Here is a 13,288-nt window from a genome sequence, read left to right as displayed (position 1 = left end):
CTATGTTTTAGAATGCAATTTTATCTAACTTATGTTTATGCGTTCAAACAATTTTATATTAAACGTTAATTATCAACTGACATCCATAGTAGCCTATATAGACATGAATGCAAAATGTGCATATCATATTTTATAATGCAATTCTAAGTTATCATTGTTTTAGACATCCACACCGAATTATAAGATTCATTCAAACGCAAAATGTAGATCATGTTTTGTAATTTGCAATTTTAATAGATTCATGCTAAATAAATTAAGGCAAAATAACTTTAAACAAAACTTAAGAGTCATCTACTAACATTTTAGGAATTATTGAAAGAAAAATGTACCAACTAAATGAAAATATGTAAAACCTTTAAAGGCATCAAACCATGCATGCATCATGTAAATTTTGGGCCATCTTTTATAATGCAATTTCATCTAACTTATGTGTGTGCATTCAAACAACTTTATATTAAAATTTAACTATCAATCGACATCCATAATAGTCTTTCTCTACATGAATGAAAAATGTACATACCATATTTTATAATGCAATTTTATGTTATCATTGTTTTATACATGAACACCAAATTATAAGATTCATTCAAATGCAAAATGTAGGCCATGTTTTGTAATTTGCAATTTTAATAGATTCATTTTAAATAACTCAAGTAAAAGGAAATTTAAAAACAACCTCAGAACCATCTACTAACATTACAGGAATGATTGAAAGAAAAATGTACTATCTAAATGAAAATATGTAAAACCTTTAAAAGAATCAAACCATGCATGCTTCATGAAAATTGTCGGCCATGTTTTATAATGCAATTTTATATAACTTATTTTTGTGCATCCAGACAAATTTATATTAAAAGTTAACTATCAACCGACATGCATAGTAGTCTTTCTATACATGAATGCAAAATGTACGTACCATATTTTATAATTCAATTTTATGTTATCATTGTTTTAGACATCTACAATAAATGGTAAGATTCATTCAATGTGAAATGTACGTCATGTTTTGTAATTTGCAATTTTACCAGATTAATTTTAAATGAATTTACAAAACAACTCTAAACAAAACCTAAGAATCATATACTAACATTATAGGAATGATTGAATGCAAAATGTACCAACTAAATGCAAATTTACTCTCATTTCTACATATTCATGAACTTAAATATGTAAAAACAAGTTTTAAGCATCAAACCATACATCATGCAAATTGTACCATGCAAAATGTACATAAACTCCAAAATTAGCATGTATTAGAGCATAATAAAGAGTTCAATATTTAAAGTATGTCCAAAATTTATGTCATTATAAAAGTAAATATATAATAAAAAATTGTCAAATAATAGGACGCATCAATTCATAATAAAGAGTATTACTTTAAATGTGTCCAAAAGTTATATCATGATAAAAGTAAATATAATATTAAAAGAATGCCAAATAAAAAGTTGCATCAATTTACAAAAGCTTGCTAAAATATATGATCTATCAACCTCCTTTTGCTTTCATCTGAATCATGGGTGCCCTACACAACATGTGTAATTTCATATATACATAATATTATGTACTTTAAAATTAAATGTGAATGTTTTAAAATTAAATGAGTATGTAATCATCAAAACAAAATTATAAAAAAAATAAAATTCCATGCAATATCTCATGGTGTTCCCCCTCCATTGTTCCCTTGTAGTGTTCATCATGCAATATTCTCTCTTGGATGCCCTGTACAACACTTATACATGTATATATTAAAATTTTAAAATTTCACATGAAAATGCATAAACTCGCAATATTAAAAAAATTCTGACAAAGATTTTTCAAATTGTTTAGAGGATCCTATCCCCATTGTTGACTCCATCGCTAAAGTCCTTGGAGAATGGGAATTGTGTTCACAAACCTAAAATTCCAAAATTTTAAAACTATAAGATAAATCTATCTCACTTCTTAATGAGACTTCCACTTCAATTTATAACAAAACATAAGTGAAATATTTAATACATGTGGAAATCAAATATTTGACACATATCCTAATAGCTAGGAAGGGGGTGGTAATATCCAAAACATCAGTCAAAATCTAAATCTATTAACATATAATTATATATACATAATTATTTCTTTTAAAAATATGCCATCACAACACCGATATAATTAAAGTAGAATAATACCTGTATCAACATGAACTCTTCAAAAAACCTAACATCTCTCAAGATATCTTGATTGGAACCTAAACCCGGGACTGTGAAATCATCAAAATTTTCATTTAGAAAACGAGCTAACTACAAATGGTGAACATATGATACATTTTTGTTAGATTATATCTAAAAAAGATAACAAAATGTATGTAAATCATAACTAACATATACATTACAAATTACATTAGAATATCCACCCTAAGCATTAACACATACCGATCCCACACCCTTTTCTTCATAAACGGTTAGGCCTTTCCAACCATTACAAAAAGGCTTTGCATATCCTTTAAGCTCCTCAATACTAATATTATCTATCTTCTCATCTTTTTAATATGAAAGATTAGCACATCCATTAACTCATGCTCTTTGCCAATTTAGATCGATATCAATTCTAGTCAATGCACTTTGTATTTTGTGTATAATGACATCCCTTCCTTCTTGACCAATTTGAGAAGTGGCATTCATCTTTGACTGCAAATTTACCAGAATAGGAGGTTGGTTTACCAAAGGTGGCTGAGGGCGAGCCAATTCAATATCACGTAATACATCCTTACGATCATATAATCAACCTCTCCTAGTATCATAATATTAAAATGGGAGGTCATTATAATTAGGTTTCACACCCAAAAATAATATGCATAAAATATTTTTTCAAAATAAATTGAAACCTTTTCATTACATGGTAGCTTTGAATATGGTGTAAGGAACCTATCATACAAATGGTCGGCTATATCAGTGTGCTTAAAGTATTTCACCTTGAGCATCTTTCCTTTTGACCCTTCTTTAAAATTAAACATAGATTTTTCATTTTCTTTTGTAACCATTTTACTAATCTCAACCCATTTATTAGGACCCATTACTGCTACCTTTCTACACCTCATCATATCTATAAATGAATACGTGGTTGGCCCAAGTTTCTTGTTATTACAAGAAATGAGCTTAGAGAGTGCATAAATATTTCTAAGCTTTCTCGACTCTCTCCAAGGAGCTTCAAATGCCAAGGTCTTTCCTCAAGTTTGAATAATTATTTTCTCACCTTTTTAATGTACATTGTTAGAGGTTTCTCTCCCAAAGAATATCATCAGGAATATAATATGGATAAGTGGTAGCTGGTGTGTGGCCTTCTTCTTGAACCGTCTGGCTTCGCTTATGTCTAATTCGACCAACATTACACCCTATTGATCAATATGTAAAATTACATATATATATAAAAACATGTGAATGAATGTATTCATAGATGTATGGAAGATAGACATGTACAAACATATGTAAATACAATTCATTTACATGTACAAATTTGTTTTAACATAAAAAAAAAGTTTATATAGTCTACCAAAATGATTTTGATCATGATGATTTGATTGAGATTGATGACCACCCAAAAAATTTCGACCACCGTGAGATTGATGACCAGATGGAGAATGTTGACCACCATCCAGCGACGACATAGTGAGCGCAACTTCTAAAAAAATAGAAAATCAATTTAATATATATGTGTACATACATATGATTCTACTTATTTATCATTTAAGTAAATGCACATAAACATATATATAATAAATACCACGATGTGAACAATAGACCTCCCCTGATTAATTTGATATTCTTTTTGATCCATGACCTTGACCTCCCCCCCTAGTAGAAGCAAGAGACTCTATTGAGGCTCACCTCAAAGGATCATGTGGAAAATTATCATCCATGATATGGATATCTATAGATATATAGATGCATGATATTTAAAAGGTTAGCTCATGCATTTACAATCATTTTTAAAATTGCTATATAAAAAGATCAAGAATTCAGCAAATTATTGTAACCCTTGAAGTTACCTCAAGCATTTAAAAATCTTGAAATTTCTATTCAAAAAGATTAAGAAGATTTGGAAAATAAATATAACCTTTGAAGTTACCTCGTGCATTTAAATTATGTAACCCTTGAAATTACATTATGCATTTTAAGATCTTAAAGTTTCTATTTAAAAACATTGAAAGAATTTAGAAAATTAATATAACAATCTCAAGCTCTTCATTTAAAATAAACTCAAGACTAAAAACACAAATGTTGTAGCAAGCACATTTTGAAAATTAAATAGAAAAATTTCTAAAACATGTAAACTTCACCAAGTTGTGCTTATTTACATAGTGGGGGGACACTTGGTATAGAATTGAAAAAAAGACATTGTCATTAAAAGTGACACATTTATAACTAAAAAACACACACATATCAAAGATATCTTACAATGTCAATCAATAAATATTGATGGATAAACTCTTAGCACTAATTCATTTGCCATACACAAATATTGAATTGGCATTTCCCCATAAAATAGATTACTAGGCATCCTATTAACATTTGCACAATGTCTTATGCTAAATTATTAAAATTGCCTAACAATGTTTTTTGCTTCTCCATGTAGTTGTTTTAACCTCTTTTTTTTAACTCGGTACACTTCTTTCATCTGGTTGCACACAAATTCAAAATTGATGAAGACTACAAATCCATTGGATCCATACTCCCTAGTTGTTCTTAAGCCTTCTATTAATGCAATATAACATGCTGCATTATTTGTTATTCTTTTAGGTACTTTCCTCTTCCTTTGGAGGAATGTTTTCATCACAATATTGCATAATGCATAAGTAATCATTTCCTTCCTTGGATTTGGATAACAAGAAACTTCTATGCATAAAGTCCATTTCTCAACCATGTTTAATGGGTTTTCTGATCCCTGTAAAACAAAAATTCAATAAATTGAATTTAATATATTTATACCTATTTTGATTGAATAATGGAATTATAATAAATAAGTCCCTTAGTTTATGGGAGAATGATTTTAAATAACTACCTATTGTGATTAAATAATGGAATACTACAAGAAATTAACCTAGTTTCAAGATCATCTTCTATTTTCTCCTTCAGAATTTATATGTTTGATTCATATTTTCATTAAAAAATCATAAATTATGATATTAACAATTTATTGATTTTAGGAAATAGGTCCATATAAAATCATCGTTTAAATTCATGGCCAAGTATTTGTCTCTTGTCATACCGATGGTCGCATTCAAGATCCCTATCACTGTCACATCACTCAAATAATGATACCAAAATTTCATTCACGATTCATTGGCTCAAAATTTATGCATACTGTGGATGAAGTGCGAAAAAATATGGCATAGGATATTACCTCATGATAAGTTCTGAAAAGGTTTGACCTAGTACTATAACTAGGTATAAGAAATTACCTTATGATTAATTGGAGAAGTTTTGTGGATATCGGGTCAACATAATCTTTATGGTGAAATATTTTGATTTAATTTATTATGATTAGTTTAAGAAGGTCCAGGGATATTATATCAGCTTAATCTAGATGGTGTAAATATTTTGATTTAATGTATAAATATCAGGTGATTTTCTATTTTTCTTGGAAGTTATATGATTATATTTTTTATAAGATGTTAATATTTTTTACATTTAAATTATATTTTTGAATGTAGAAATATATTAAGTGTATTGAATAACTAAATGACATAGATTTAACAACTTAAAAATTAAATTATTCCAATTTCTATCTTGACTTAACCCAATATTCACTTAAAAATGTGTTAGGAAAAGCCTAAAGAAGTCACCTTGTTGAAGTACTAAAAACATAAATATCATATTGTATCGTCACAAAATCCAAGGAATTTAATAAATCTAATGTTGTATCATCATAAAATGGAAGAAACTTAAGTGGTAAACAAACGATTTAGTGAAGGGTTAGGTTGTGCAAAACATCATTATTTGGACAATTCTATAGGAAGACTAGGTAGCAGGAAAGGTTGCTTCTACTTGGTTGGATAATTGCAAGAGAAAAATAGCTAGAGATATCTAATTCAGCTAAACTAGAAATCTCTTATTCATTCAACTTAGCTTCAGCTCAATTGAAGGTTTTAAGTATTTACTAATTTATTTTTATGATCATTCCATAGATACAAATCTTTCAAATTCTACCCTCAAATCACCCAAGTTTGAAAGAATTTCTTAATATCTTTTTTTGATTCTTGGAAATTAACGCTTATTTTTCTTGTTATAAATATTTTTTATTAAAGATATAATACATTTTTATTTATATTCCGTACATCGGTCATAATAGATCATAATATATTTGCAGATTTGCAAAATATTCTCAATAATGGAAGTTGGATCAGATGTAGGTAACCAGAAAGCATTTATTACCTTAAAAATATTAAGTGATATTAAAATGTTTATAACATTCTAAATTGAACCCACCCAATAGGTTTTTCGAAGTAACCTATACATTCTACCTAAATATGTCATAAAGTCATCATGTTTAACTCCTACTTAATATTTAATAAGTGAATAAGAGCATCGAGTATCAGAATGGAGGGAGCTGATAATGACAAAGCACATGTTGATGTTCATCATTCTAATGATGAAGCTAATAGTAACAAGAAAATTATAGATATGATTGTGAAGTATAAAAAATAATTGAAAAAGAAAATGAAAAATTAATAGAAAATAGGGATAAAATTAAAAATTTACTCAACAATCGAACACCGTATCATCCAAAAGAATTTTGTTAAATACAAAAATTGAGTTATTAATCGTACAGATGAAAATCTATGACCATGTTTATTGTTACAATGTTACAAATTTTACTTTATAAATTTATTGATGACACCAAAGCTGCATCTTTACATAATTTGTGCATGGACCTGTGGGTTATGGGACCACGTATACATTGGAAGCAAATAATCAGTGAAATCACAAAGAAACCCGACCAATCACCGCCAGTCCTTTTATGGTTGTTTAAGATCGAAACCTAAATAAATGTTAACCCTCTCTGATAATACATCGGGTCCGCCCGATGTGTTAACCTGTATGCACATTTGAGCATGATTACCATCTGATCGCTCAACCAATGAACGATCTCGATGGTCGGAACTCAATGAGGTTTTAAGCTCGTTGTATAAAACCTTATCACGTCCGTTTTTTGAATTATGTCCTCTGCATTTCCTGATGCGATATGCGTTTGATAACCATTAAATGGATGGTCCAATCCTTCGAGTCATTAAACTTTTTTAAATGATTTTGTTGGGTCCGTTAGCCGAGGTAACTTGCTTGCATGTTTCCATGCGATCACCGTGGATCTTTTCCCATCGAACAACTATGACGTTGCCTCCATATTCCTCTTTTGCCATTATTATTGGTCAATCTGACCAATGTGATGGTTTCTAGCTATGCTGCTCTATAGACTCCAGTTTCGATTAAACACCTCTCCTCCATTGATCAGTTCTCTAATCCAACGGTTATCGTGTACTCGGTTATTGGTGGAATTCACATTTAGCACACAAATTACTCTATCATACTTTATCTATGGCATTCACATTTCTCCATACAATAGCTCAGTCGATGATATCAAATTATCATTAGATCGCCATCAATCCTTATAGTGATCGATGGTCGATCAATAAACCTGTAACATTACATACATATAAAGTATAGGTAACCAATACACAGACACACACAATCCAGACTACACGCTAATGTATAATAAAAATCATATTTCAATTATGTATAGAACGCGATTACAGGCTAAGGCCTCATGGCCTTAGTCACAAATTTCCTTACGTGTACATTGGATCCTTCTCTCTCCCCCTTTCACACAACACAGACTCTTTTATATAGGAAATTGCAAAAGCATGGATCATTTAAGATCCATGATTTTCTCCTACAAATTGACTAAATCTCTCTATTTGCATACATGGAAAATAATTACATTTAATTAATCCTTCTAGAGACTTATCATTTCCATCAATTTAGTTTTGTCTAAACACAATTTGGCCCGGTTTACAATGATTTTCCATGTTTCCCCTTACACAATTTTGAATTCTAATTTTAATGAAGGGTGCTCAGATGCTCCTGCATCAAACTCCTGAGGTAAAAAAAAAGTTATGACCTCCTGGTCATATGCTTCATTCATCCCTTAGAAATTCTACCCACAGCCTCTGTGGAATTACCTTTGTGATATTTCTGTGAGTTGCAACAAAACCTCTGCAGTAATAGGTCGACCCTACTACATGATACCTCACCAAGCTTCTCTCCTTTGAGCTTAGTATTTTGGCATTTCTCTGGTTCTCTTCTCTGGAACCATAGGCTGTTGCAAATCTTCTCACCTTCCTCTATTGTTTCACTGCACAAAAATTATAAAGACTAACACTGATAAGTTTGCAATATAATGATACTTCATGCAGAATCTTCTTTTGCTCTGATACCACTAATGATGTCAACAGAAAAAATTATGACCTCCTGATCATATGCTTCCTTCATCCCTTAGAAATTCTACCCACTTCCTCTGTGGAATTACCTTTGTAATCTTTCGGTCAGTTGCAACAAGACCTCTGTAGTAATAGGTCCTCCCTACTACATGATACCTCACCAAGCTTCTCTCCTTTTAGCTTAGTATTTTGGAATTTCTCTGGTTCTCTCCTTTGGAACCATATGAGCACTCCTTGCTCTAGGCTGCTGCAAATCTTCTCACCTTCCTCTATTGTTGCTCTGCACAAAAATTATAAAGACTAACACTGATAAGTTTGCAATATAATGATACTTCATGCAGAATCTTATTTTTCTCTAATACCACTAATGATGTCAACAAGCCTTCTTTGATACAAAAAAGTTGCATATTTACATAATTTGCATGTGGACCTGTGGGTTATGGGCCCATGTATACATCAGAAGAAAATAATCAGCGGAATCACAAAAAAACCCGACCAATCACCGTGGGTCCTTTTATGGACATTTAAGACCAGAACCCAAATATATGTTAACCCTCTTTGATAACATATCGGGTCCTCCCTGTGTGTTAACCTATACACACATTCGAGCACGATTACCCTATGATTGCACAACCAATGAATGGTCTCGATGGTCGGAACTCAATGAGGTTTTAAGCTTGTTGTATAAAACCTTATCGCGTCTATTTTTTGAATTAATTCTCGTTCTTTTACTTATGAGATATGCATCCAATCATCATTAAACGGATGGTCTGATCCTTCAAAACCTTAAAATCTTTTAAATGATTTCCTCGGGTACGTTAGTTGATGTAACTTTCTTGCAAGTTTCCATGCAATCATCATGGATATTTTCCCATCAGACGGCTATGATGTTTCCTCCGGGTTCCTCTTCCACCATTATTATCTGTCGATTTGAACGATCCAATGGTTTCCGTAGTGCTACTCAATCAACTCTAGTTTCGATAGAATACCTCTCCTACGTTGATCAATTCTCTAATTCAACGGTTATCATGTAGTCGCTTATTGGTGGAATTCGCATTTAACACATAAATTACTCTGCCATACTTTATCTAAGGCACTCAAATTTCTACATACAACAGCTCACTCTATGATATTGTATTATCATTGGATCACCATCAATCCTTATAGTGATCAATGGTCGATCAATAAACCTGTAACATTGCATACATCTAAATTGTAGGTAACCAATACACATACACACAAATTTCGCACTACGGGCAGATATATAATAACACTCATATTTCAATTATGTATAGAACTTGATTACAGGCTAAGGGCTCACAGCCTTAGTCACAAATTGCCCTGGGACTAAATTGTATCCTTCTCTCTCCCCCTTTCACAAAACACATACTCTTTTATATAGGAAATTACAAAAGCTTGGATCATCTAAGATCCACGATTTTCTCCTACAAATCGCCTAAATCTCTCTATTCGCATACATGGAAGATAATTACATTTAATTAAGACTTCTAGAGACTTATCAATTCCATCAATTTAGCTCTGTTTAAACAAAATTTGCGCTAGTTTACAATGATTTTCCACGTTTTCCCCTTTCACAGTTTTGGATTCTGATTTTAATGAAAAGTGCTCAGATGCTCTTGCATCATTTATAATTCTAATTTACCATCTTACTGCCTCTATAAATATTTTGACTTTACCGTGCATTATGTGAGCATCATGGAGATCATTTATAATCGCCCCCACATGTTGTTAATGATTTGAAGGTTTTAACATGTTGATGCATAGGAATAGATGAAATGTGCCTCATATATTTTTACAGGCATATTATGATTTCAATGGTGTAACTATTTTTAATTAATGTTGTTATGAAGATAATGCTTATGTCTCCCCAGTTGATGAATTTTCAGTTGCTCCACTTTCAAAATCTATGATTTGGTTTTATTTATGGGAGGCTGTGTTGAATTAGGCATGATACGTTAATTTCTTTACAGGGTGGAGTCCATGGGAGTTTATCTGAGTAGTGAAGGGCATGATTAAAATTTTATTTATATCTTAATTATGTGTGCTTTCTATACAAATGGATTTATATAGAGTTGGAAAATATAATCTTGAATGTCCTAGAGCTGTAGTTTTTTCTTTTTGGTAATACCTAATAAGATATTTTGAAAACAAGACAAAAGCATCAATAAAAAATAATGAGCATATATAACAAATTGAGAGACAATTTGAAAGCCTAATTGATTCAATGATAGATTGATAACTTTCAAAAATCCCTCGGTAAATATAAAGCGTCAACCACAATTTAGGAGATAAATCAAGGTAGCACAAGTAAACCAAATAACATTAAAATTAAAACACCAAAAACATATGACAAATGAATGCCAACAGTCTAATTAGCTTCACTCTCATGCACACAAAAAATATAAATGTAAAAGATGTGTCTAAAAAGGAAACTACTACTACAAAAGACAAGGTACAAGAACCTTCAATTAAGTGTATCTTGCCTCATCTTACGAAGCTAATAAAACCCATGTTCCAAGAAAATAAGGAAGAAAAGTGAATTACACATAATTCAAAAGGAAAGAAAAATGGGGATATCACAATAAAAGTAAGGAAATTGTTACCAAGAAGCATCAAGGTTGTTCTACGAGATAAATCAAGGTATAACAAGTCAACCCAATAACATTAAAGTTAAAACAAAAAAAATAGGTGGAAACAAAATGCCAACACACTAATTAAATTCAATCTCATTCACCCAACAAAATATAAATGAAAAAGATGTATCTCAAAAAGAAACTACTACTTGAAAAGGGACAGTAGAAGAACCTTTAATTAAGTGTACTATGCCTCATATTAGGAAGATAATAAGACCCATGTTCCAATATAATAGGGAAGAAATGTGAATTACATATAATCAAAAAAGAAACATAAATGAAAATATAAAAACAGAAGCAAAGAAAGTATGTTACCAAGAAGCATCAAGGTTGTTCTCTGATAGAACAAGTCAACCCAATAACATTAAAATAAAAACACCAAAAATAGATGAAAAGGCAATGCCAACACTCTAATTATAAACCCAATAACATTAAAAATTAAAACGCCAAAAATGTACCACAAAGTAATGTCGACACTCTCATTAGCTTCAATCTCATCCACCCAACAAAATAGAACTGAAAAAAATGTATCTCAAAAAGAAACTACTACATGAAAAAAGAAAATACAAGAACCTCCAATTAAGTGTATTCTGCCTCATGTTACGAAGCTAATAATACCCATGTTCCAAGAAAATAGGTAGAAAATTGAATTATGAATAATGAAAAAGGAAACATAAATGAACATATAAAAACATAAGCAAGAAAAGTATGTTACCAAGAAGCATCAAGGTTGTTATAAGAGATAAATCAAGGTATAACAAGTCAACCCAATAACATTGAAATTAAAGCATCAAAAATAGATGACAAAGCAATCCCAACACTCTAATTACCAACCCAGTAACATTAAAATTAAAACACCAAAAATAGATGAGAAAGCAAAGTCAATGTTACGAAACCAGCTCACAAAAAGATAGAAAAGAAAGATAAACGCTTTAGAATTCAGCCTCTTCAAGGGGGAAACCTCATTTACATTAGACAAATGTTCTTAGATGATAAAATGACAAGGCCTCATTTCTATATATAGGAGTCTAAGGGGTCATAATATAATCAGAGCCGACATAACAATAATAATGTAAGGGCAGAATAATAACAATAGTGGGCTTCTATGGGGCACAATAATAACAATATGGGGACTACATGGGCACAAAAATATAATAAGAACGTTGTACTAATAACAATAAGGGGTTACACTAGTAGTATAGGGACCTAACATGCCCCTCTCCTTCAAAACGTGTTGTCCTCTATGCTTGAGTAGTTCTTGATGCTTCTGTATAAAATTCTTGTCCCCCCATGTGGAATATTCAGTGGGTAAGTTCTTCCACTTGATGGGATACTCTGAAATTGATTGATTTCTTAGTTGTCAGGTTCTTGTTTCTATGACTACTCTAGGTTCCAATATGATTTTTCCTTCCTCGTCAAGTTCTGGCAATATTGTTTGAACTGGGATCTTCGGCAACTTTTGAATGAGTGGACACACTTCTTCATCCTTCTTCCATTCATCGCTCGCTTCATTTATCCAATCTGGTTAGATAATAGAAACAACACAAGAAAATGCTTCCACATCCTCATCCTTTCTTGAGAGTGCATCTGCAACAACATTTTTTTTCCCTTTTTTGTAGATGATTTCAAAGTCATAACCCAACATATTTGTGACCCATTTTTTATGTTCTTCTAAATATAATATTTGTTCTAAAAAGTATTTAAGACTATCATGATCCATTTTTACCTTGAAGTGTCTTCCCATTAGGTAAGGTTGTCATTTCATAAGTGCATGTAGTATTTCAAACATTTCCTTCTCATAAATATCTTTCTTGAGATGTAGTTGTAAAAATACCCAATCGCCTACATCAAAATTTTTTTGATTCTAATGTTGATTTTCCTATTGTTTCATTCGATTCTTGACCAAATTGGTCTTATCCTTTAAAAGTTGGAGAACTTGTTGTTGATGCTCGATGTGATATTTTACTGCTCCAATATTTTTCTTCTTGATGTGTCCTTCTATCTTGACAGTTTGAGGAGTGGTAATTTCTTTCAATGCATTTTTTTCCCTTGAGTTGGACTAATTCTATTAATCAAAAATATCGTACAAGATGATACAATCAAGAGAGATAGAAAACCAGCAACCGGAAATGATAAGACTATCAACCTCGGTTCCGGAGAAGGAGTG

This window comes from Pinus tabuliformis, chromosome 8, assembly GCF_031772625.1.
Source record: "Pinus tabuliformis cultivar Carrire ecotype Pingquan chromosome 8, CPIR1, whole genome shotgun sequence".
Lineage (NCBI taxonomy): Eukaryota > Viridiplantae > Streptophyta > Pinopsida > Pinales > Pinaceae > Pinus > Pinus tabuliformis.
The sequence above is the reverse complement of the archived record's forward strand: the minus strand, read 5'-3'. Positions refer to the sequence as shown.